At 40.9% G+C, this 26,331-nt stretch overlaps 2 non-coding genes across 2 annotated transcripts; one reads left to right on the top strand and one right to left on the bottom strand.

Annotated features, from left to right (window-relative positions):
• The first annotated feature begins 4,428 nt into the window (after positions 1 to 4,428).
• Positions 4,429 to 4,535, top strand: LOC130984012 (small nucleolar RNA R71). The gene has a single exon (XR_009087974.1). It is a non-coding gene; the product is annotated as a small nucleolar RNA R71 (small nucleolar RNA).
• A 5,451-nt stretch (positions 4,536 to 9,986) lies between these two features.
• On the bottom strand, positions 9,987 to 10,093 carry LOC130984679 (small nucleolar RNA R71). The gene has a single exon (XR_009088596.1). It is a non-coding gene; the product is annotated as a small nucleolar RNA R71 (small nucleolar RNA).
• Positions 10,094 to 26,331: the final 16,238 nt, after the last annotated feature.

Raw genomic sequence — 26,331 nt, 5'->3', positions numbered from 1 at the left:
CTGGTTGTGGTCGAAGATCTTCTCGGGCTTGGACTCGTCCGAGTTCTATCGTGTTGATCTCTTTCCCTTTTAGGCTTAGGCTTTCGTTGTAGCATCGTCGTGCTAGTTTTTGGTCGCCCTTTAGGGTAGCGATTCCTTTTGTGGTGGGGAACTTCATACAGAGGTGTGGGGTCGAGACTATAGCTGCCAGTCTGTTTAAGGTTGGTCGCCCAATGAGGGCATTGTATGCTGAAGTGACGTCGACTATAATGTAGTCGATGCTTAATGTTTTAGATTGCTCGCCTTTTCCAAAGGTAGTGTGTAGCGAGACGTATCCTAAGGGATGGATTGGGGTGTCCCCTTAGCCCAAATAGGTCGGTGGGATAGGCTTTTAGCTCTTTTTCTTCAAGTCCGAGTTTGTCGAAAGCCGCTTTGAACAGGATATCTGCTGAGCTTCCCTGGTCAATCAGGGTTCGATGTAAGTTGGCGTTTGCTAGAATAATGGTGATTACCATTGGATCGTCGTGCCCGGGTATTATCCCTTGAGCATCTTCTCGGGTAAATGAGATAATAGGTAGCTCGGGCAGGGGACTGTCTTCTCGGATGTGGTAGACTTCTTTGAGGTGCCTTTTTCGCGAGGATCTGGATGTTCCTCCGCCTGCGAAACCTCCGTTTATCATGTGTACGTGTCTTTCAGGGGTTCGTGGGGTTCGTTCTGCCCGATCTTCGTTATCTCCCCTCCTTCTCTTCTTGGACTCTTCTCCTTTCTCTGCTATGTATCTGTCGAGTTTTCCTTCTCTGGCTAGTTTTTCTATAACATTTTTTAGGTCGTGGCAGTCGTTAGTAGAATGGCCATAAAGTTTGTGGTATTCACAGTACTCGGACCGATCTCTCCCCGCTCTCTTGTGTTTTAGAGGTCGGGGTGGTGGGATCTTTTCGGTGTGGCATACTTCTCTGTAGACGTCTACTAGGGAGACTCGGAGAGGGGTGTAGCTGTGGTACTTCCGCGGCTTGTCCGAGTTGGGTTCTTCTTTCTTCTTCTGTTCCCGATCTCGATCTCGGAGCGGGTAGGTTGATTCTTTTCTAGAAGAGTCTCTCAGCTGGGAGGTTTCCTCCATGTTGATGTATTTTTCTGCCCGCTCCTGCACCTCGTATAGAGAGGTCGGGTATCGTTTGGATAGGGATTGGCTAAACGGTCCCTCTTTTAGGCCGTTTGCCAGTCCCATGATGGCTGCTTCAGTGGGCAAGTGTTGTATGTCCAGGCAGGCTTTGTTGAATCGCTCCATGTATTCTCGGAGAGTTTCTTGGTTACCTTGCTTGATCCCGAGTAGACTGGGGGCGTGTTTTGTCTTGTCCTTTTGAATAGAGAACCTTGTTAGGAATTTTTTGGTTAGGTCCTCGAAGCTGGAGATTGATCCTGGTGGCAGGTTGTCGAACTACTTCATGGCCGACTTGGTGAGGGTGGTGGGGAAGGCTTTGCACCGAATCGCGTCGGAGGCGTCGACTAGGTACATTCTGCTTCTGAAGTTGCTGAGGTGGTGACTTGGATCGGTGGTGCCGTCGTAGAGGTCCATATCGGGCGGTTTGAAGTTTTGCGGTACCTTCTCCTTCATGATCTCTCGTGTGAAGGGATCATGATTGCCTTCGGGGGTGGTGCCGCGTTCCGTCCGGTCCTTCAGGTTGGCCTCTAGTTTCCGTAGTTTTTCTTCTAATTCTCTGCGCTTGCGAGCTTCCCTCCTCAGATCTTGTTCAGTTTCTTTCTGCTTTTTTACGCCCTCTTCGAGTTGTTTCAGCCGGTTTTGCTGTGTCCGAACTGCTTCTAGAATTTCCGAGCTTTCGGGATTTTGGGGATCTTGGTTTGGGAGTGATGTCTTTGGGCGATTCTGTTTGTTTCCTCCTGGAGTGCGGGGTGATAGAGGGCTGTCCGGTCGTTCTCCGGTGTCAACTTCCTCCTCTTGTTCTGATGTAGCGTGGTTATTGTTGGGAGGGTCGTCCGCCATGGTAAAGGGATGACTTCCAGGTCCCCGGCAACGGCGCCAATGTTCCGAGGGTTACCTGAAACGCGCAGCTCGGTCATCTTAGGGAGGCCCGAGATGGGGGGATTGATGACCCGAGCTTGGTATGCCGAGTGGTTGGTGGTGGTACCTGCAATGACACTCCGATGCTTAAGTTAGCATGGGTCCAAGCAGATATTGAGTAGAATTAGAGTGTGTGTTATACCTGGGTGCTCCAGTGTATTTATAGTAATTGGCCGTGATCTTCCCTGGATAAGATATTCTTATCTTATCTTATCCTTCTGGGAGTTTTATCTTTATCTTTGTGGAACCGCCTTTCCTAGGCTTTTTCGGCCTTTAGGTCTTGGGCTTCGTTCCTTTTGGGCTTCTTTAGCTTTATTGTCCGAGGTCCGACCTCAGGCATGGGCCTGGGGATGAGGTCGGACCTTCTATGAACTTTGCCGAGTTTGGGGAGCTCGGTCAGGGTATGAACAGAAGGAAAGAACAAAGATGCAATAACAATAAATGACAAGAAAAAGTAAATGAAAACAAGTATTAAAAGTCGAAATTGCAAGAAATTAAACTAAGAAACCCTAATTTTAGAGAGAGGGGGGAGCTTATCTCTCTTGAAACTAAGAGAAAAACATAGAAAAGCTAAACCTAATTTTCCCGCCCCTTCATTTCTCTTCACTTTGGCCTTAAATAGCTTTAGAAAATGAGTTGGATTGGGTTTTGGAGACCCAGAATTCGCCCTCAGCAATTTGCAATTAATGATCTACGTGTATGCACGACCTACAGTGCATACGCACAGTTGCGCAAAATTACCATCGTGCGTATGCACGACATTTGGTGCGTATGCATCCTTGCACGAAGTCACCGTTGTAGCAGCTTCCAAACTCCATTCTCTTCATGATTTCTCCCTTTTTGGATGCTCTTTCTTCACTTCTTCAACCCAAACTTGCCTTGAAAACTGAAATCACTCATCAAAACCATCAAGGCACCAAATGGGATTAAAGTGAATAAAAATTTACTAAATTAAGCACAAAAGAGCATGTTTTCACTTTCAAGCACAATTTAGGAAGAAATCTCAAAAGCATGCTATTTAGATGAATAAATGTGGGTTTATGTGATGAAATCCACTTAAATCAAACCAAAATATATCGTAAAATATGGATTCATCACCTAGCTCACCAATTTTCTCCTTAAAAAAGATGGACGGTAACTTCCACATTCTTGGAAATCTCTACCTCATTAGGGTCAAAGCCTTCATGTTTCTTAGCCTTTTTAGCCACCGTTAGAAAAGGAATTGGTGTAGGCTCTTCAAGGGGATTTTTCCTTCTGGGTTCCTTGACCATCAATGGGTCCTCCTCTTCTCTCGCAATATCTTCCTTCTCACCTTCATTCCATTCTATGTACTCTTCGATTTCTTCATTGTGGGTTTCCAGGTTCACACTTGTAGGCTTAAAAATAACTTCATCTAATTTGGTGCCACTCCTTAGGATAATAGCATTAATGCTTCCCTTGGGATTTGATTGAGGTTGAGAAGGTTGGCCACTAGAGGTAGATGCTTGGGGGTGTTATGATTGTTGGAAGGAGATCAAATCAACCAGGATAAGGCCTCAGCAATGGTTGCTATGTAAGTTTCTTGCTTCTTATGGAACTCCCGTTGCTCTTACATGAAGCTTTAAATTGCATCATTCATATATGATTGGTTTGAAGAGGATGGTTGATTATTTTGGTGAAGTGTAGGCCTAGTATGTGGTGGTTGATATCTTTCTTGGGGTTGAGAGTGTGAATGTTGATTGGGTTGTGAATGGGGCGGGCTTTGTGGTTGATATGATTGGTAGTGAGGTTGAGGTGGTTGATGGTAAGATTGTTGACCTTGGAATGGTTAGGGATAGTAAACTTGTTCAGTTGAAAAAGGTTGAGCTTGAAACATCTTTGATTTGGGTTGTCTCTCCACCTTTGACCTTGGTTTGCTCTAAAGTGGTAAGATCCTTGATTGCCTTGATTGAAATTGGACCTTTATGGATAGGGATTTACTATCGCCAATATGTTGTCCTCTTGGATTTGAGGGCACTCATCGGTGTAGTGACCATTGAAAGCACAAATACCATAAGATCTAGAAGAAGCTTCAATCCTAGGAGGTTGAGGTAGAGCTAGCAACATTTGCAAAATTTGTTGACCTTGAGTAATTTGCCTTAGCAAAATTGTCATTTCACCAAGTGTCTTTGTCAAGATAGCATCACCGGAAGGTGAGAGTTCATTTGTGGCTTTTGGTTGGGTGTTCCTTGTCCTAAGATGTTGAGTTGAATCCACTAAATCTGCAATGACTTCCCAAGCTTCTTCTATGGTCTTGTTTTTAGTGAAAGATCCTCCACTTGAGGCATCAATAAGTAGCTTGTCTTGAGGGACCAAGCTTTGGCAAAAATAGCTTATGAGCACCAATTCATCTATGTGGTGGTGAGGACAATATTTCAACGACTTCTTGAATCTTTCCCAATATTCATAAAGGATTTTTCCATCTCTTTGCATGATGCTTGAGATTTCTTTCCTCAAACGATCCGTCTTTTGAGGTGGGAAAAACTTCTCAAGAAACTCTTTGTGCAACAAATCCCAATTAGTAATCACCTCCTCATATTGGGTGTAAAACTATTCTTTCGCCTTTCCTTCCAAAGAGAATGGGAAAGCAAAAACCATTATGGCTATCTTATCTGAGCCATGCCTTCTTGTAGTAGAGCACACAACTTGAAAATCCTTCAAGTTGTTGAAGGGGTCTTCAGCAAGCAAACCATGATATTTCAGAAGCAAGTTGATCAAACTTGTCTTGAATTTAAATTTGTCATCCAAATCCGGATACCGAACTTGTACCGGTTGCAAAGTTATGTCTGGAGCTCCGGCTTCCTTGAGAGTGACTCTCCGAGGTGGTGCCGCATATTTTTGTCACCTAACTCACTCACAGAAATTTCAACACTTCCAATAGAAGAATACATGGTTCCCTCATTTAACAAAGAATGAGAATCACAGTTACAAAGTGATTGTAAATTGGCTTGCTCATCAAGAGAATCCGATTCACCATGCACAAATGCTAACCGGTGCCGAGCTTGCCTAAGATGAGTTAAAGTCCTTTCTATTTCAGGATCAAAAGGGGCCAAGCTTGGGTCTGGAAGCGACCGTGTCATTCAACTGAGGAATCATAGAAATCATGTAATTACCAAAAGCAAAACAAGAGCAAGAAAGTAAACAAAAACGATCTATTATCTATAACTACCCAAACTATCTAAATAAAGGCACTAGCTACCAATTGGAGTCAAGTGAAAAGAAAAAATTCAAGTATTCACACTATTCACATATTCACAACAACCAAGATTATACCAATCATTGCACTTAGCTCCCCGGCAACAGCGCCAAAAACTTGATGCTCAGGTTAGTCCCGGTCTAGAGTTTCACAAAATATGGAATCTCGTTGCAAGCATAGTCTAGACTGACAAGTAATCCTCTGCCAGAGTTTAGAACAAAGATGTCACGATTCAAATCAAATAAACTGGGAGTAGAATCTCGGGTCGTCTTCCCAAGGAACTAGTGACAATAAGTGCACAAGCTTGGTTGTGAGATCAAGGGGGGTTTTCAATAATGAAGCAAACAATTAAGAAATAAAAGAACAATCAAAATTGCAATTAATGAACTAATAAAGGAATTAAAGAACTATCTATGTAATATGAATAAGTAATATTTTATAATGATGGAAATGTGATTTAAAACATAAATGGAACCTTGGCTTGGGATGAGTTAGGGAATTCTTTCCTTGTCGTAACCACAACTAAGATAATTATGATGGATTAATCTCACCTAGTCAATCCTTAACATCAAAGAGTAAGTCAAGTGAGCAAGACTATTCTTAATCAACAAATCCTATCAAACTTACTAATTAGCTTAGAAAAGAGCTAGCGTTAGTGGAAAACAAGAACAATTAGCAATTCAAGAATTATCACTAAATATTGGACATTACAATTCTAGTATCCCCTAGGCTCATCTTTCCCAAGTCAAGAAGTGGAAATTTACCTCATAATCAAAATTGACATTTACACAAACACTTGGTGGGCATAATCACAAAACATGGAAAAATTGGAAAAATGCTTAAAGCTATGAGTAATAAATGATCAAAATCAACAATGTAACTCAAACAAACATATAATAACCAACAATCATCTAATTCATCAACTAAAGATCAAAATTGCAAAAATATGTATATATTGATAAAGTATCTTCAACTTCAAGAAAGTGTAGCACAAGTGTAGAAGATGAAGATAAAATCAAGAAATACTTACAATGGAAGCAAGCTTGAATCAAATATCAAGATAAAAATTGCACTTGTAGTATAAACCCTAATAATAAACCCTAAAATATTTGAGAGAAAAACTTAAGAAAACCTAAGACTAAAGCTTTCTAAAACTACCTAATACTACTCCTAATGAGGTGCTATGGTTCCTTCAAGTCTGCCCCCTTGGTGCACGAAATTGTGATCACACTTTTCACAACTCCGCACAACTAACCAGCAAGTGCACTGGGTCGTCCAAGTAATACCTTACGTGAGTAAGGGTCGATCCCATGGAGATTGTTGGCTTGAAGCAAGCTATGGTCATCTTGTAAATCTCAGTCAGGCGGATTCAAATGGTTATGAGATTTTGATAATTAACAGATAAAACATAAAATGAGATAAAGATACTTATCTAATTCATTGGTGGGAATTTCAGATAAGCATTTGGAGATGCTTTGTTGCTTCTGAATCACTGCTTTCCTGTTGTCTTCCTCCAATTATGCATCCTCCCTTCCATGGCAAGCTGTAAGTTAGTGGATCACCGTTGTCAATGGCTACCATCCGTCCTCTCAGTGAAAATGGTCCGGCTACGGTTGTCACCACAGGGCTAATCATCTGTTGGTTCTCACTTGTGTCGGAATAAGATCCATTGATCCTTTTGTGCATTGTCACTGCGCCCAACAGTCGCATGTTTGAAGCTCGTCACAGTCATCCCCTCCCAGATCCTACTCGGAATACCATAGACAAGGTTTAGACTTTCCAGATCTCAGGAATGCTGCCAAATGTTTCTAGCCTATACCACGAAGGTTCTGATCTCACTGATTTGAATTCTCTATTGTCAGGAGATGGTAGTCAAACGCATGGATCAGAGACCCAAGAGAATATACTCCAGCTGGCGTCCAATGATTACGTTGAACATCATGTAGACTGCTTGTGGTTGTCAGACACGCGGATCTTGGCCAAGCGAGTACTGAAGATAATGGGTGATTGTCACGGGTCACCCCTTCAGTCTGACTTGACTGAATTAAGTACAAGAGTATATCTTGGAGAAGAAGTAGGCGTGAATTGAAGGAAAGACAATAGTACTTGCATTAATTCATGAGGAACAGCAGAGCTCCTCACCTTAATCTATGAGGTGTAGAAACTCCACCGTTGAAAATACATAAGAACAAAAGGTCTAGGCATGGCCGAATGGCCAGCCTCCCAAATGGTATAAGAATTCAAAAACAGGGGAAGAAGACCCTAGTACAATAGTAAAAAGTGCTATTTATACTAAACTAGTTACTAGGGTTTACAGAAAATGAGTAGATAGTGCAGAAATCCACTTCCGGCGCCCAGTTGGTGTGTGCTTGGGCTGAGCTTTGAAGCTTTCACGTGCATAGGCCATCTGATGCCAGTGCATCTAGGCCAGTTTCATTGACCTTTTCTTTACTGTTTTAGGGTAGTTTCATGCATTTTCTTAGTGAATAAGACAAGTTTTGGATGAAAATACACTCACACCTTGATTCAAGCAACTATTGTGAACTTTGCATGATTTCATGAGAATTTTGCTAGAATTGCATGATAAATTGATGATGCATAATCTCATGACTTTGGCTAGAGCTTTGATGCACTTTAATTGCTTGATTTCAGGGCAAAGGAAGCAAGGAAGAACCACGTTAGTATTCACGTTAACCTAGTTAACGTGAACCTAGTTAATGTGAACACTAAGGTGGAATGGTAAAAAGCTTGCAACGTTAAATAGAAAAGTGATCACCAATAACGCCTGCGAAGCCATCCATAGCTCACGTTACTTGCCACGTTAACTAAGTTAACATGGTAGTTAACTTAGAAGAAAAAGAGAACTCCAACGTTAAGAGAAAACGTGAACACCAATAACGTTTTTCTCCAACGTTAGTGGTAAAAGTGAACACCACTAACGTTGAAAAACTTGGCAATGATTCACGTTAAGAGTCATGTTAACTTAGTTAACGTGAACTCTAACGTAGAAGAGGAAAACAAAAGCCAACATTAGTGACACTCACTTTTGTCACTAACATTGGACCAACTAGCATTGCCTACGTTAACTTTCACGTTAAGACCATTAACGTGAAAAGTTAACGTGGAGTTGAGATCAAGGAGCCAACGTTAGTGACACTCACTTTTGTCACTAACATTGGAAGATGGCATCACTACTACGTTAAGAGCCACGTTAACTTAGTTAACGTGAGTTCTAACGTGAGTTCTAACTTAGTTCTCATGTTGGACCAAATTAGGGTTTGGGCGGATATAGTGACATGTATTCCTCCCAACACTTTGATTTGGAAATACATGTGGTATAATCAGTGACCACACTTCATCTCTTCCTATGAGCAATTAAATCAAGGAATTGGGCAATTGTTCAAGCTTAGAGAGATTGGATTGCCAAGGAATTGGGATCCAATCACTTAAGATTGCCAAGGAGATCAATGAATGCATTGATTGAGGAAGAGATGAGAATGAACTTGATTCAGAGAATGCAACATCTCCTGAACCCAATGATTACCCCATTTCTGATCTTACCCATTCTCTTTACTTTATGCCATTTATTTTCATGCTCATTACCCCAAATCCCCATTTAAGATTCTGCACTTTAATTTCTGTTATTTACTTTCCAGTCATTTAAATTTCTGCAAGTTCTCAATCTAAATTCTGTTTAGCTCAACTAGCATATTCTTTTAACTAAAGTTGCTTGACCAAACAATCCTTGTGGGATTCGACCTCACTCTATTGTGAGTTTTACTTGACGACAATTCGGTATACTTGCTGAAGAAAAATTTGTTGAGAGACAAGTTTTCATGCATCAAGTTTATGGCGCCGTTGCCGGGGATTGATTTTGAATCAATAATGATTAAGTTTGAAGATCACTAGATTGAGCATTTTTTTCTGTTTCATTACTTGTTTATTTGATTCAGTCAATTTCCATTAGTTTGTTTTAATTTCTTCCTCATCCCCTGTACCCTCTTTGTTTTTCGTTCTTTCTTTCTTTGTTGATTACAATTCTGCTCACTAACCCACTAACTGTTTGATAATTTGCATCACTCACACTAACAATTACTCTAACAAGAATAGTTTCTTTATTTTATCTCCTGTTGTGCAATCTGTCTGTTGTATGACAGGGAAAAGAGAAGGAGTTTCAACATCCTTCGATTTAGAACCTGAAAGGACCCTCTGGAGACTAAGAAGGAAGCAAGAAGGAAAAGAATTATTGGTGCTGAGGAAGAGGAACAGTACTTTGGAGAACAATCACGAAGAAGAAGCTCACAACCATGCTACAGAAGGCCATGCAAACCTTGCTGGGCAAGAAAGGAGAGTTCTAGGCTCCTATATCAATCGTAATCCAGGAAACTGTGGAGGTAGCATTCAAAAGCCTACCATACATGCCAACAATTTCGAACTAAAACCCCAGCTCAGCACCATTATTTAGAACAATTGTTCATTTGGAGGAAGTGCTCAAGAAGACCCCAATCAACATCTAACCACCTTCCTGAGAATTTGTGACACTGTGAAGTCTAATGGAGTCCATCCGGATGTCTATAGGCTGCTCTTGTTCCCTTTTTTCACTCAGGGACAAGGCATCTAAATGGCTTGAATCCTTCCCAAAGGAGAGCTTAACAAATTGGGAAGATGTGGTGAACAAATTTTTGGCAAGATTTTACCCTCCTCAAAGAATCAACAGGCTGAGAGCTGAAGTGCAAAATTTTAGGCAACAAGATGGTGAGACTCTCTATGAAGCATGGGAGAGGTTTAAAGACTTAACAAGAAGATGCCCACCAGATATGTTCAATGAATGGGTTCAACTTCACATTTTCTATGAAGGTCTTTCCTATGAGTCAAAGAAGGCTGTGGATCATTCATCAGGAGGCTCTCTAAACAAGAAGAAAACCATTGAAGAAGCCATAGATATAATTGAAACAGTTGCTGAGAATGACTACTTCTATGCCTCCGAAAGAAGTAACACCAGAGGAGTAATGGAGCTGAACCACATGGATGCATTGTTAGCTCAAAATAAGATGATCACCAAACAGCTAGCAGATCTTACCAAGAAGGTGGAGGAAAACTAAGTTGCAGCAGCCATCACTTTATCGTCAGCTCAAGATGGAGTGAACATAGGAGAAGAAAGTGACCGGGAGCAAGCCAACTATGTTGGAAACTCACTTAGACAAGTCTATGATCCATACTCCAAAACTTACAACTCTGGATGGAGAAATCACCCCAACTTTGGGTGGGGAAACCAATAAGACCAAGGGCAAGATCAGAGACGCCACAATCTCAATTCCAACAACAATGCAACTCATCAACACACCTCACATAGATCCTACCAACATCCATCTAACCACCCTTCTCAACCACCTAATCTCAACCCATCATCAATAACCAAGGATAGATTATCAAAGATTGAGGCTCTACTCGAAAATCTATGTAAGGAAACTCAAGATAGTAAAGCTTTTCGGGAAGAAGTGCAATTCAACATGCAGAATCAAGATGCTGCCATCAAGAAACTGGAAACATAGATTGAATTCTTATTCAAGCAAGCCCCTGGACACAAAAATTGCAGCAATATTAACTCAATACCAAAGGAGGAATGTCAAGCCATCACCCTCAGAAGTGGGAAGGAATTGTAGGAGACCCACAAGAAACCACCAGAGAAGAAATTGGATGAAGAAAACAAGGGATATGAGGAAGCTCAAACCTCAACCCCCAAGTCACATCAAGAAGGAAAAGCGCTCAAACCATGCCTCTCAAAGGCTCCAAACCCCCAGCAATTGCAATTAAAGAGGAGGGGAGAGGACAACCAATTCTCAAGATTCTTGGAAATCTTTAAGAAACTACAAATAAACATATCTTTTGCTGAAGCAATAGAGCAAATGCCACTCTATGCCAAGTTCTTGAAGGAATTGATGACCAAAAAAAGAAGCTGGAAGAACAATGAGACTGTAGTACTCACAGAAGAATGCAGCGCCATCATCCAATACAAATTGCCCCAGAAATTGAAGGATCCTGGGAGTTTCCAAATCCCTTGTATCATTGGGGAAATCACTGTGGAAAAGGCTTTATGTGATCTAGGAGCCAGCATAAATCTAATGTCTCTAGCAATGATGAAAAAAATGAAGATTGAGGAAGCCAAACTAATAAGAATGGCCCTACAACTAGCAGACAGATCATTCAAATTTTTCCATGGGATAGTAGAAGATTTGTTGGTGAAGGTGGGAGACTTCATCTTTCCAGCAGATTTCGTGGTATTAGACATGGAGGAAAGAGCTAAGACGTCCATCATCCTAGGAAGGCCATTTTTAGCCACTGCCAGAGCCATTATTGATGTCCAAAAGGGTGAACTTGTCCTTAGATTACACGAGGAGAAAATGACATTCAATGTGTTTAAGGCCATGAGTTACCCACACAATTCATTGGGAGAATGTATGAGGTTGGACTCCGTAGAAGCTTTGGTACAAGAAACTCTTGAAGAAGAACTTGAAGCATCAACAGAAGAAGAATTAGCAGCAAGCAAAGAAGCTATAGCCGCTGAAATACATGTTCAAGGCAGGCTAGAAGAAAAGGAGGAAAGAAAAGAAGTGCCCAAACTGGAGCTTAAAGCACTGCCAACCACTCTCAAGTATGCATACTTGGGAGAAAATAAAAGTTATCCAGTGATCATAAATTTAGCCCTCAGCCAAGAACAAGAGGAAGAGTTGCTTCAAGTCTTACAAAAGCATAAGGATGCCATTGGATGGACACTCGCTGACTTGAAAGGAATCAGTTCAGCCATATGCATGCATAAGATACTCCTGGAAGAAGGTGTCAAACCTTCCATTCAGCCCCAAAGAAGGTTAAATCCAGCAATGAAGGAAGTAGTGCAGAAAGAAGTTATGAAGTTGTGGCAGGGAGGAGTAATCTATCCAATTTCAGATAGCCAATGGGTCAGTCCATTTCAAGTGGTTTCCAAGAAAGGAGGAATCACTGTGGTGCCCAACGAAAGGAATGAGCTAATCCCTACAAGAACCATCACAGGCTGGAGAATGTGTATTGACTACAGGAAGCTCAATGAAGCCACAATAAAAGATTATTTCCCACTTCCCTTCATGGATCAAATGTTGGAAAGACTTGTGGGACATGCATATTATTGTTTTCTAGATGGTTATTTAGGATATAACCAAATAGTGGTTGATCCAAGAGACCAAGAGAAAACATCATTCACCTGCCCATATGGAGTGTTTGCCTACAGACACATGCCATTTGGGCTATGTAATGCACCCGCAACTTTTCAACGCTGCATGCTCTCCATCTTTTCAGATATGATAGAGAAGTTCATTGAAGTTTTCATGGATGACTTCTCAGTATTTGGAGATTCCTTCCCTAATTGCCTAAACAATCTTGCCTTGGTATTGAAAAGATGTCAAGAAACCAATTTAGTCTTAAATTGGGAAAAATGTCATTTCATGGTGACAGAAGGAATAGTTCTTGGCCATAAAGTTTCTAATCAAGGCATTGAGGTAGACAAAGTTAAGGTGGAGCTAATTGAAAAGTTACCTCCACCAACGTTGAGAAACTTGGCAATGATTCACGTTAAGAGTCACGTTAACTTAGTTAACATGAACTCTAACGTGGAAGAGGAAAACAAAAGCCAACGTTAGTGACACTCACTTTTATCACTAACGTTGGACCAACTAGCATTGCCTACGTTAACTTTCACGTTAAGACCATTAACGTGAAAAGTTAACGTGGAGTTGAGATCAAGGAGCCAACGTTAGTGACACTCACTTTTGTCACTAACATTGGAAGATGGCATCACTACTACGTTAAGAGCCATGTTAACTTAGTTAACGTGAGTTCTAACGTGAGTTCTAACTTAGTTCTCATGTTGGACCAAATTAGGGTTTGGGCGGATATAGTGACATGTATTCCTCCCAACACTTTGATTTGGAAATACATGTGGTATAATCAGTGACCACACTTCATCTCTTCCTATGAGCATTTAAATCAAGGAATTGGGCAATTGTTCAAGCTTAGAGAGATTGGATTGCCAAGGAATTGGGATCCAATCACTTAAGATTGCCAAGGAGATCAATGAATGCATTGATTGAGGAAGAGATGAGAATGAACTTGATTCAGAGAATGCAACATCTCCTGAACCCAATGATTACCCCATTTCTGATCTTACCCATTCTCTTTACTTTATGCCATTTATTTTCATGCTCATTACCCCAAATCCCCATTTAAGATTCTGCACTTTAATTTCTGTTATTTACTTTCCAGTCATTTAAATTTCTGCAAGTTCTCAATCTAAATTCTATTTAGCTCAACTAGCATATTCTTTTAACTAAAGTTGCTTGACCAAACAATCCTTGTAGGATTCGACCTCACTCTATTGTGAGTTTTACTTGACGACAATTCGGTATACTTGCCGAAGGAAAATTTGTTGAGAGACAAGTTTTCATGCATCAAGTTTATGGCGCCGTTGCCGGGGATTGATTTTGAATCAATAATGATTAAGTTTGAAGATCACTAGATTGAGCATTTTTTTCTGTTTCATTACTTGTTTATTTGATTCAGTCAATTTCCATTAGTTTGTTTTAATTTCTTCCTCATCCCCTGCACCCTCTTTGTTTTTCGTTCTTTCTTTCTTTGTTGATTACAATTCTGCTCACTGATGAGCGGATAATTTATACGCTTTTTGGCATTGTTTTTAGTATGTTTTTAGTATGATTTAGTTAGTTTTTAGTATATTTTTATTAGTTTTTAGTTAAAATTCACTTTTCTGGACTTTACTATGAGTTTGTGTGTTTTTCTATGATTTCAGGTATTTTCTGGCTGAAATTGAGGGATCTGAGCAAAAATCTGATTTAGAGGCTGAAAAGGACTGCAGATGCTGTTGGATTCTGACCTCCCTGCACTCGAAGTGGATTTTCTGGAGCTACAGAAGTCCAATTGGCGCGCTCTCAACGGCGTTGGAAAGTAGACATCCTGGGCTTTCCAGCAATGTATAATAGTCCATACTTTGCCCGAGATTTGATGGCCCAAACCGGCGTGTCAAATCAGCCTCAGAATTTCCAGCGTTTAACGCTGGAATTGGCATAAAACTTGGAGTTAAACGCCCAAACTGGCATAAAAGCTGGCGTTTAACTCCAGAAAAGGTCTCTACACGAAAATGCTTCATTGCTCAGCCCAAGCACACACTAAGTGGACCCAGAAGTTGATTTTTACATCATTTACTCATTTCTGTACACCCTAGGTTACTAGTTTACTATTAATAGGATCTTTTGACATTGTATCAGTACCTCATGACACTTTACACGTTTCTTTGTGTATTTTCCACGGTATGAGTCTCTAAACCCCATGGTTGGGGGTGAGGAGCTCTGCTGTGTCTTGATGGATTAATGCAATTACTACTGTTTCTTATTCAATCATGCTTGCTTCCGTTCTAAGATATCACTTGTTCTTAAACCGGATGAATGTGATGATCCGTGACACTCATCATCATTCTCAGCTATGAACGTGTGCCTGACAACCACCTCCGTTCTACCTTAGATTGAGTAGATATCTCTTGGATTCCTTAACCAGAATCTTCGTGGTATAAGCTAGAACTGATGGCGGCATTCAAGAGAATCCGGAAGGTCTAAACCTTGTCTGTGGTATTCTGAGTAGGATTCAATGATTGAATGACTGTGACGTGCTTCAAACTCCTAGCAGGCGGGGCGTTAGTGACAGACACAAAAGAATCAATGGATTCTATTCCGGCCTGACCGAGAACCGACAGATGATTAGCCATGCTGTGACAGAGCATAGGAACGTTTTCACTGAGAGGATGGGAGGTAGCCACTGACAACGGTGAAACCCTACATACAGCTTGCCATGGAAGGAGCTTCGCGTGTTTGATGAAGAAAGACAGTAGGAAAGCAGAGATTCAGAAGATGGAGCATCTCCAAAACCTCAACCTATTCTCCATTACTGCAAAACAAGTAACCATTTCATGTTCTTTTGCTTTCTACAATCAATCCTGATAATTTCTGATATCCTGACTAAGATTTACAAGATAACCATAGCTTGCTTCAAGCCGACAATCTCCGTGGGATCGACCCTTGCTCACGCAAGGTATTACTTGGACGACCCAGTGCACTTGCTGGTTAGTTGTGCGGGATTGCAAAAGTGTGATTGCAATTTCGTGCACCAAGTTTTTGGCGCCGTTGCCGGGGATTGTTCGAGTTTGGACAACTGACGGCTTATCTTGTTGCTTAGATTAGGACTGTTTTGTTTTTATTGGTTTAGAGTCTTTTAGTTGAGTCTAGTTTCATATTTTAAGTTTGGTGTCAATTGCATGCTTTTGCTTTTCTTTTAATTTTCGATTTTGCATGTCCTTAGTCCCTTTTTGATCCGTAAAAATTCTAAGTTTGGTGTCCTCTTTGTGTTTTTCTCTTAAAAAAATTTTCGAAAAATTGTGTTTGATTTTCTAAAAATTTTAAGTTTGGTGTCATTTTGTTGTTTTTCTCTTTCCTCTTTTCAAAAAATCAAATCTTTTTCATAAAAATTTTTCAATCATATCTTTCTAATTGCTAATCTCAAAATCTTTTTAATTAACTAATTGATTCAGTTTTCAATTTGCTTTGATCTTATTTTCTTTCAATTTTCGAATTTTTTTATTTTATTTTATCTTCCTTTTGTTTTTATTTTATTTTTCGGTTTATTCAAAAAAAAAAAAAACAAAATATTTTATCCATTTGCAATCCATATCATTTCCCTTTATCCATTATGGACCTAAGTGGAATTGATCAATCCAGAAGGACTCTGGGGTCATATGCTAACCCCATTACAGCTGCATATGGGAGTAGCATCTGTACACCTCCCATCAAAGCAAGCAGCTTTGAGCTAAATCCTCAACTCATTATCATAGTGCAGCAAAATTGCCAGTATTCCGGTCTTCCACAGGAAGAGCCTACTGAGTTTCTGGCACAATTCTTACAAATTGCTGACACAGTACATGATAAAGAGGTAGATCAGGATGTCTACAGACTATTACTGTTTCCATTTGCTGTAAAAGATCAAGCAAAAAGGTGGTTGAATAACCAACCTACAGCAAGCATAAAGACATGGAAACAGTTATCAGACAAATTCCTGAATCACTTTTACCCTCCAAAGAGGATAACACAGCTAAGGCTGGACATCGAAGGCTTTAAACAAGAGGATAATGAATCCCTTTATAATGCCTGGGAGAGGTATAGAGGTATGCTAAGAAAATGCCCCTCTGAAATGTTTTCAGAGTGGGTACAGTTAGACATCTTCTACTATGGGCTTACAGAAAAAGCTCAGATGTCTTTAGACCACTCAGCTAGTGGATCTATACACATGAGGAAGACAATTGAAGAAGCTCAAGAGCTTATAGACACTGTTGCTAGAAACCAATATTTATACTCTAGCAATGAGTTCTCTCCAAAAGAGGAAGTCATGGCAGTAGCCACTGATCCTAATCCTCAAGAACAGATGATTGAGCTTAATCAACAATTGCTCCTGATGACAAAACAGTTAGCTGAATTTAAAGAAATGCTCCAAGAAACTAAAATTGCTAACAAGAATATGGAAGCACAATTGAATCAGACAAGGCAGCAACTATCTAAACAGATAACAGAAGAATGCCAAGTAGTTCAACTGAGGAGTGGGAAGACATTGAATAACATTGCTCAAAGTGGCAAAAAGCCAAATAAGGAACAATTGACAGAGGAGAGCCAAACCACTATCCAAAATCCCTCTGAGGATAGTAAGAGCCCAGAGAGGAATGCTATTGGCGTTCAAACGCCAGAAAGGGAGGGAAAGCTGGCGTTAAACGCCCATTCCCTGCCCAGTTCTGGCGTTCAAACGCCAGAAAAGGGGGAAAAGTTGGCGTTAAACGCCCATTTTCCACCCAATCCTGGCGTTCAAACGCAAAAGGGGAATCAGACACCTGAGAGTGCTGATAGTAACTCCTCTAAAAAGGCTTCTCCAACCACTTCTGTAAGGAATAAACCTGCAGCAACTAAGGTTGAAGAATATAAAGCCAAGATGCCTTATCCTCAGAAACTCCGCCAAGCGGAACAGGATAAGCAATTTGCCCGCTTTGCAGACTACCTAAGGACTCTTGAAATAAAGATTCCGTTTGTAGAGGCACTTGAGCAAATACCTTCTTAGGCTAAGTTCATGAAAGAGATCTTAAGTCATAAGAAGGATTGGAGAGAAACTGAAAAAGTATTTCTCACTGAAGAATGCAGTGCAGTCATCCAGAAAAGCTTACCAGAAAAGCTTCAAGATCCAGGAAGCTTTATGATACCATGCACATTAGAAGGTGCTTGCACCAAGGCAGCCCTGTGTGACCTTGGAGCAAGCATCAATCTAATACCTGCATCCACTATCAGAAAGCTTGGGTTGACTGAAGAAGTCAAACCAACCCGGATATGCCTCCAACTTGCTGATGGCTCCATTAAATTTCCATCAGGCATAATTGAGGACATGATTGTCAAGGTTGGGCCATTCGCCTTTCCAACTGACTTTGTAGTGCTGGAAATAGAGGAGCACAAGAGTGCAACTCTCATTCTAGGAAGACCTTTCCTAGCAACTGGACGGACCCTCATTGACGTCGAAAAAGGGGAATTAACCCTTAGAGTCAATGAGGATGAGTTCAAGTTGAATGTTGTCAAAGCTATGCAGCATCCAGACACATCAAATGACTGCATGAGCATTGATATTATTGACTCTTTGGTGGAGGAGGTCAATATGACTGAAAGTCTTGAATCAGAGCTAGATGACATCTTTAAAGATGTTCAGCCTGATCTGGAGGAACTAAAGGAAATAAAAGAAATTCTGAAAATTCCTCAAGAAGAAGATAAACCTCCTAAACCAGAGCTCAAGCCACTACCACCATCCCTGAAATATGCATTTCTGGGAGAAGGTGACACTTTTCCAGTGATCATAAGCTCTGCTCTAAATCCACAGGAAGAGGAAGCACTAATTCAAGTGCTAAGGACACACAAGACAGCTCTTGGGTGGTCCATAAGTGATCTTAAGGGCATTAGCCCAGCAAGATGCATGCACAAGATCCTATTGGAGGATGATGCTAAGCCAGTGGTTCAACCACAAAGGCGGCTAAATCCAGCCATGAGGGAGGTGGTGCAGAAAGAGGTCACTAAGTTACTAGAGGCTGGGATTATTTATCCTATTTCTGACAGCCCCTGGGTGAGCCCCGTCCACGTTGTCCCTAAGAAGGGAGGCACAACAGTGGTTCATAATGAAAAGAATGAACTGGTTCCTACAAGAACAGTCACAGGGTGGCGCATGTGTATTGACTATAGAAGGCTCAATACAGTCACCAGAAAGGATCATTTTCCTTTACCATTCATAGACCAGATGCTAGAGAGACTAGCAGGTCATGAATACTACTGCTTTTTGGACGGCTACTCAGGTTACAATCAAATTGCAGTAGATCCTCATGACCAAGAGAAAACAGCATTTACATGTCCTTCTGGAGTATTTGCCTACAGAAGGATGCCTTTTGGTCTGTGCAATGCACCTGCAACCTTTCAGAGGTGCATGCTCTCTATCTTCTCAGATATGGTAGAGAAATTTCTGGAAGTCTTCATGGATGACTTTTCAGTATTTGGAGACTCATTCAGCTCCTGCCTTGACCATCTAGCACTTGTTCTAAAAAGATGCCAAGAGACCAACCTAGTTTTAAACTGGGAAAAATGTCACTTTATGGTGACTGAAGGAATTGTCCTTGGGCACAAAATTTCAAACAAAGGAATAGAGGTGGATCAAGCTAAGGTTGAAGTAATTGAGAAATTACCACCACCTACCAATGTTAAGGCAATCAGAAGCTTTCTGGGGCATGCAGGATTCTACAGAAGGTTTATAAAGGATTTTTCAAAAATTGCCAAACCTCTGAGTAATCTGCTAGCTGCTGACATGCCATTTATCTTCGATAAGGAGTGTCTGCAGGCGTTTGAGACCCTGAAAGCTAAGCTGGTCACAGCACCAGTCATCTCTGCACCAGACTGGACATTACCATTTGAACTAATGTGTGATGCCAGTGACCATGCCATTGGTGCAGTATTGGGACAAAGGCATGGTAAGCTTCTGCACGTCATTTATTATGGCAGCCGTATCCTAAATAATGCACAGAAGAACTACACAACCACAGAAAAGGAGTTACTTGCAGTGGTTTATGCCATTGACAAGTTCAGATCTTATTTAGTAGGATCGAAAGTGATTGTGTACACTGACCATGCTGCTCTTAAATATCTACTCACAAAGCAGGATTCAAAGCCCAGGCTCATAAGATGGGTGTTGCTTCTGCAAGAGTTTGATATAGAAATAAGAGACAGAAAAGGGACAGAGAATCAAGTAGCTGATCACCTGTCCCGGATAGAACTAGTAGCAGGAGCATCCCTCCCTCCTACTGAGATCTCTGAAACCTTTCCGGATGAGCAATTGTTTGCTATTCAGGAAGTTCCGTGGCTTGTAGACAGTGAAAACTATAAGATTCAAGGTTCTCCTTCTGTAACTATGGAGAGGAAGCATGAAGAGCTTCTCTCAAAACAGAGTCAAACAGAGCCCCCACAGTCAAACTCTAAGTTTGGTGTTGGGAGGTCACAACCAAACTCTAAGTTTGGTGTTGGGAGGTTCCAACATTGCTATGAGCCTCCGTGAGGCTCCATGAGGGCCCACTGTCAAGCTACTGACATTAAAGAAGCGCTTGTTGGGAGGCAACCCAATGTTATATTTTATCTAATTTCCTTTGTTATTTTATGTTTTCTATAGGTTGATGATCATGAGAAGTCACAAAATCAATTGAAAAAGCAAAAACAGAAAGAAAAATAGAAAGAAAAACAGCACACCCTGGAGGAGAACTTGCTGGCGTTTAAACGCCAGTAAGGGCAGCAAATGGGCATTTAACGCCCAGTCTGGCACCATTCTGGGCGTTTAACGCCAGAAAGGGGCACCAGACTGGCGTCAAACGCCAGGAATAGGCACCAAGCTGGTGTTAAACGCCAGAAATGGGCACCAGCCCGGCGTTTAACGCCAGGATTAGCAGAGGGAGCATTTTTGCTCGCCACTTGTTGCAGGGATGAATTATCCTTGACACCTCAGGATCTGTGGACCCCACAGGATCCCCATCTACCCCACCACTCTCTCTCTTCTTTCTTCTTTTGCTCAAGGACGAGCAAACCTTCTAAGTTTGGTGTGGTAAAAGCGTTGCTTTTTGTTTCTCCATAACCATTTATGGCACCTAAGGCCGGAGAAACCTTTAGAAGGAGGAAGGGGAAGGCAAAAGCTTCCACCTCCGAGCCATGGGAGATGGAGAGATTCATCTCAAGGGATGCAGTTTCCTCCACAAAACTATTGGGAGCAAATCAACACCTCCCTAGGAGAATTGAGTTCCAACATGGGACAACTAAGGGTGGAGCACCAAGAACATTTCATCCTCCTCCATGAAATTAAAGAAGATCATAGAATCATGAGAGAGGAGCAACAAAGGCAAGGAAGAGACATTGAGGAGCTAAAGCATTCCATAAGATCTTCAAGAGGAAGAACAAGCCGCCATCACTAAGGTGGACCCGTTCTTTAATTTCCTTGTTCTTTATTTTCTTGTTTTTCGAATTTCATGCTTATGTTTATCCATGTTTGTGTCTTATTACATGATCATTAGTATCTTAGTGTCTATGCCTTAAAGCTATAAATGTCCTATGAATCCATCACCTCTCTTAAATGAAAAATGCTTTAATCACAAAAGAACAAGAAGTACAGGATTTCGAATTCATCTCTGAAACTAGTTGAATTAGTTTGATGTGGTGACAATACTTTTTGTTTTCTGAATGAATGCTTGAACAGTGCATATGTCTTTTGAATTTGTTGTTTTAAGAATGTTAAAATTGTTGGCTCTTGAAAGAATGATGGAAAAGGAGAAATGTTATTGAGGATCTGAAAAATCATTAAAATGATTCTTGAAGCAAGAAAAAGCAGTGTATTCAAAAAAAAAAAAACGAAAAAAAAAGAGAAAAAGAAAGAGCAAGCAGAAGAAGCCAATAGCCCTTTTAAACCAAAAGGCAAGGGTAATAAAAAGGATCCAAGGCTTTGAGCATCAGTGGATAGGAGGGCCTACAGGAATAACATCCTGGCCTAAGCGGCTAAACCAAGCTGTCCCTAATCATGTGCTTGTGGCGTGAAGGTGTCAAGTGAAAACTTGAGACTGAGCGGTTAAAGTCGTGATCCAAGGTAAAAAGAGTGTGCTTAAGAACCCTGGACACCTCTAATTGGGGACTCTAGCAAAGCTGAGTCACAATCTGAAAAGGTTCACCCAATTATGTGTCTGTGGCATGTATGTATCCGGTGGTAATACTGGAAGACAGAGTGCTTTGGGCCACGGCCAAGACTCATAAAGTAGCTGTGTTCAAGAATCATCATACCTAACTAGGAGAATCAATAACACTATCTGAATTCTGAGTTCCTATGGATGCCAATCATTCTGAACCTCAAAGGATAAAGCGAGGTGCCAAAACTGTTCGGAAGCAAAAAGCTACTAGTCCCGCTCATCTAATTGGAACTGTGTTTCTTTGATATTTTGGAGTCTATAGTATATTCTCTTCTTTTTATTCTATTTTGATTTTCAGTTGCTTGGGGACAAGCAACAATTTAAGTTTGGTGTTGTGATGAGCGGATAATTTATACGCTTTTTGGCATTGTTTTTAGTATGTTTTTAGTATGATTTAGTTAGTTTTTAGTATATTTTTATTAGTTTTTAGTTAAAATTCACTTTTCTGGACTTTACTATGAGTTTGTGTGTTTTTCTGTGATTTCAGGTATTTTCTGGCTGAAATTGAGGATCTGAGCAAAAATCTGATTTAGAGGCTGAAAAGGACTGCAGATGCTGTTGGATTCTGACCTCCCTGCACTCGAAGTGGATTTTCTGGAGCTACAGAAGCCCAATTGGCGCGCTCTCAACGGCGTTGGAAAGTAGACATCCTGGGCTTTCCAGAAATGTATAATAGTCCATACTTTTCCCGAGATTTGATGGCCCAAACCGGCGTGGCGAATCAGCCTCAGAATTTCCAGCGTTTAACGCTGGAACTGGCATAAAACTTGGAGTTAAACGCCTAAACTGGCATAAAAGCTGGCGTTTAACTCCAGAAAAGGTCTCTACACGAAAATGCTTCATTGCTCAGCCCAAGCACACACTAAGTGGACCCAGAAGTGGATTTTTACGTCATTTACTCATTTCTGTACACCCTAGGTTACAAGTTTACTATTAATAGGATCTTTTGACATTGTATCAGTACCTCATGACACTTTACACGTTTCTTTGTGTATTTTCCACGGTATGAGTCTCTAAACCCTATGGTTGGGGGTGAGGAGCTCTGCTGTGTCTTGATGGATTAATGCAATTACTACTGTTTCTTATTCAATCATGCTTGCTTCCGTTCTAAGATATCACTTGTTCTTAAACCGGATGAATGTGATGATCCGTGACACTCATCATCATTCTCAGCTATGAACGTGTGCCTGACAACCACCTCCGTTCTACCTTAGATTGAGTAGATATCTCTTGGATTCCTTAACCAGAATCTTCGTGGTATAAGCTAGAACTGATGGCGGCATTCAAGAGAATCCGGAAGGTCTAAACCTTGTCTGTGGTATTCTGAGTAGGATTCAATGATTGAATGACTGTGACGTGCTTCAAACTCCTAGCAGGCGGGGCGTTAGTGACAGACGCAAAAGAATCAATGGATTCTATTCCGGCCTGACCGAGAACCGACAGATGATTAGCCATGCTGTGACAGAGCATAGGAACGTTCTCACTGAGAGGATGGGAGGTAGCCACTGACAACGGTGAAACCCTACATACAACTTGCCATGGAAGGAGCTTCGCGTGTTTGATGAAGAAAGACAGTAGGAAAGCAGAGATTCAGAAGATGGAGCATCTCCAAAACCTCAACCTATTCTCCATTACTGCAAAACAAGTAACCATTTCATGTTCTTTTGCTTTCTACAATCAATCCTGATAATTTCTGATATCCTGACTAAGATTTACAAGATAACCATAGCTTGCTTCAAGCCGACAATCTCCGTGGGATCGACCCTTGCTCACGCAAGGTATTACTTGGACAACCCAGTGCACTTGCTGGTTAGTTGTGCGGGATTGCAAAAGTGTGATTGCAATTTCGTGCACCAAGTTTTTGGCGCCGTTGCCGGGGATTGTTCGAGTTTGGACAACTGACGGCTTATCTTGTTGCTTAGATTAGGACTGTTTTGTTTTTATTGGTTTAGAGTCTTTTAGTTGAGTCTAGTTTCATATTTTAAGTTTGGTGTCAATTGCATGCTTTTGCTTTTCTTTTAATTTTCGATTTTGCATGTCCTTAGTCCCTTTTTGATCCGTAAAAATTCTAAGTTTGGTGTCCTCTTTGTGTTTTTCTCTTAAAAAAATTTTCGAAAAATTGTGTTTGATTTTCTAAAAATTTTAAGTTTGGTGTCATTTTGTTGTTTTTCTCTTTCCTCTTTTCAAAAAATCAAATCTTTTTCATAAAAATTTTTCAATCATATCTTTCTAATTGCTAATCTCAAAATCTTTTTAATTAACTAATTGATTCAGTTTTCAATTTGCTTTGATCTTATTTTCTTTCAATTTTCGAATTTTTTTATTTTATTTTATCTTCCTTTTGTTTTTATTTTATTTTTCGGTTTATTCAAAAAAAAAAAAACAAAATATTTTATCCATTTGCAATCCATATCATTTCCCTTTATCCATTATGGACCTAAGTGGAATTGATCAGTCCAGAAGGACTCTGGGGTCATATGCTAACCCCATTACAGCTGCATATGGGAGTAGCATCTGTACACCTCCCATCAAAGCAAGCAGCTTTGAGCTAAATCCTCAACTCATTATCATAGTGCAGCAAAATTGCCAGTATTCCGGTCTTCCACAGGAAGAGCCTACTGAGTTTCTGGCACAATTCTTACAAATTGCTGACACAGTACATGATAAAGAGGTAGATCAGGATGTCTACAGACTATTACTGTTTCCATTTGCTGTAAAAGATCAAGCAAAAAGGTGGTTGAATAACCAACCTACAGCAAGCATAAAGACATGGAAACAGTTATCAGACAAATTCCTGAATCACTTTTACCCTCCAAAGAGGATGACACAGCTAAGGCTGGACATCCAAGGCTTTAAACAAGAGGATAATGAATCCCTTTATAATGCCTGGGAGAGGTATAGAGGTATGCTAAGAAAATGCCCCTCTGAAATATTTTCAGAGTGGGTACAGTTAGACATCTTCTACTATGGGCTTACAGAAAAAGCTCAGATATCTTTAGACCACTCAGCTGGTGGATCTATACACATGAGGAAGACAATTGAAGAAGCTCAAGAGCTTATAGACACTGTTGCTAGAAACCAATATTTATACTCTAGCAATGAGTTCTCTCCAAAAGAGGAAGTCATGGCAGTAGCCACTGATCCTAATCCTCAAGAACAGATGATTGAGCTTAATCAACAATTGCTCCTGATGACAAAACAGTTAGCTGAATTTAAAGAAATGCTCCAAGAAACTAAAATTGCTAACAAGAATATGGAAGCACAATTGAATCAGACAAGGCAGCAACTATCTAAACAGATAACAGAAGAATGCCAAGCAGTTCAACTGAGGAGTGGGAAGACATTGAATAACATTGCTCAAAGTGGCAAAAAGCCAAATAAGGAACAATTGACAGAGGAGAGCCAAACCACTATCCAAAATCCCTCTGAGGACAGTAAGAGCCCAGAGAGGAATGCTATTGGCGTTCAAACGCCAGAAAGGGAGGGAAAGCTGGCGTTAAACGCCCATTCCCTGCCCAGTTCTGGCGTTCAAACGCCAGAAAAGGGGGAAAAGTTGGCGTTAAACGCCCATTTTCCACCCAATCCTGGCGTTCAAACGCAAAAGGGGAATCAGACACCTGAGAGTGCTGATAGTAACTCCTCTAAAAAGGCTTCTCCAACCACTTCTGTAAGGAATAAACCTGCAGCAACTAAGGTTGAAGAATATAAAGCCAAGATGCCTTATCCTCAGAAACTCCGCCAAGCGGAGCAGGATAAGCAATTTGCCCGCTTTGCAGACTACCTAAGGACTCTTGAAATAAAGATTCCGTTTGTAGAGGCACTTGAGCAAATACCTTCTTAGGCTAAGTTCATGAAAGAGATCTTAAGTCATAAGAAGGATTGGAGAGAAACTGAAAAAGTATTTCTCACTGAAGAATGCAGTGCAGTCATCCTGAAAAGCTTACCAGAAAAGCTTAAAGATCCAGGAAGCTTTATGATACCATGCACATTAGAAGGTGCTTGCACCAAGGCAGCCCTGTGTGACCTTGGAGCAAGCATCAATCTAATACCTGCATCCACTATCAGAAAGCTTGGGTTGACTGAAGAAGTCAAACCAACCCGGATATGCCTCCAACTTGCTGATGGCTCCATTAAATATCCATCAGGCATAATTGAGGACATGATTGTCAAGGTTGGGCCATTCGCCTTTCCAACTGACTTTGTAGTGCTGGAAATGGAGGAGCACAAGAGTGCAACTCTCATTCTAGGAAGACCTTTCCTAGCAACTGGACGGACCCTCATTGACGTCGAAAAAGGGGAATTAACCCTTAGAGTCAATGAGGATGAGTTCAAGTTGAATGTTGTCAAAGCTATGCAGCATCCAGACACATCAAATGACTGCATGAGCATTGATATTATTGACTCTTTGGTGGAGGAGGTCAATATGACTGAAAGTCTTGAATCAGAGCTAGATGACATCTTTAAAGATGTTCAGCCTGATCTGGAGGAACTAAAGGAAATAAAAGAAATTCTGAAAATTCCTCAAGAAGAAGATAAACCTCCTAAACCAGAGCTCAAGCCACTACCACCATCCCTGAAATATGCATTTCTGGGAGAAGGTGACACTTTTCAGTGATCATAAGCTCTGCTCTAAATCCACAGGAAGAGGAAGCACTAATTCAAGTGCTAAGGACACACAAGACAGCTCTTGG

Source organism: Arachis stenosperma, chromosome 5 (assembly GCF_014773155.1).
Source record: "Arachis stenosperma cultivar V10309 chromosome 5, arast.V10309.gnm1.PFL2, whole genome shotgun sequence".
Classification (NCBI taxonomy): Eukaryota; Viridiplantae; Streptophyta; class Magnoliopsida; order Fabales; family Fabaceae; genus Arachis; species Arachis stenosperma.
The sequence above is the reverse complement of the archived record's forward strand: the minus strand, read 5'-3'. Positions and strand labels throughout refer to the sequence as shown.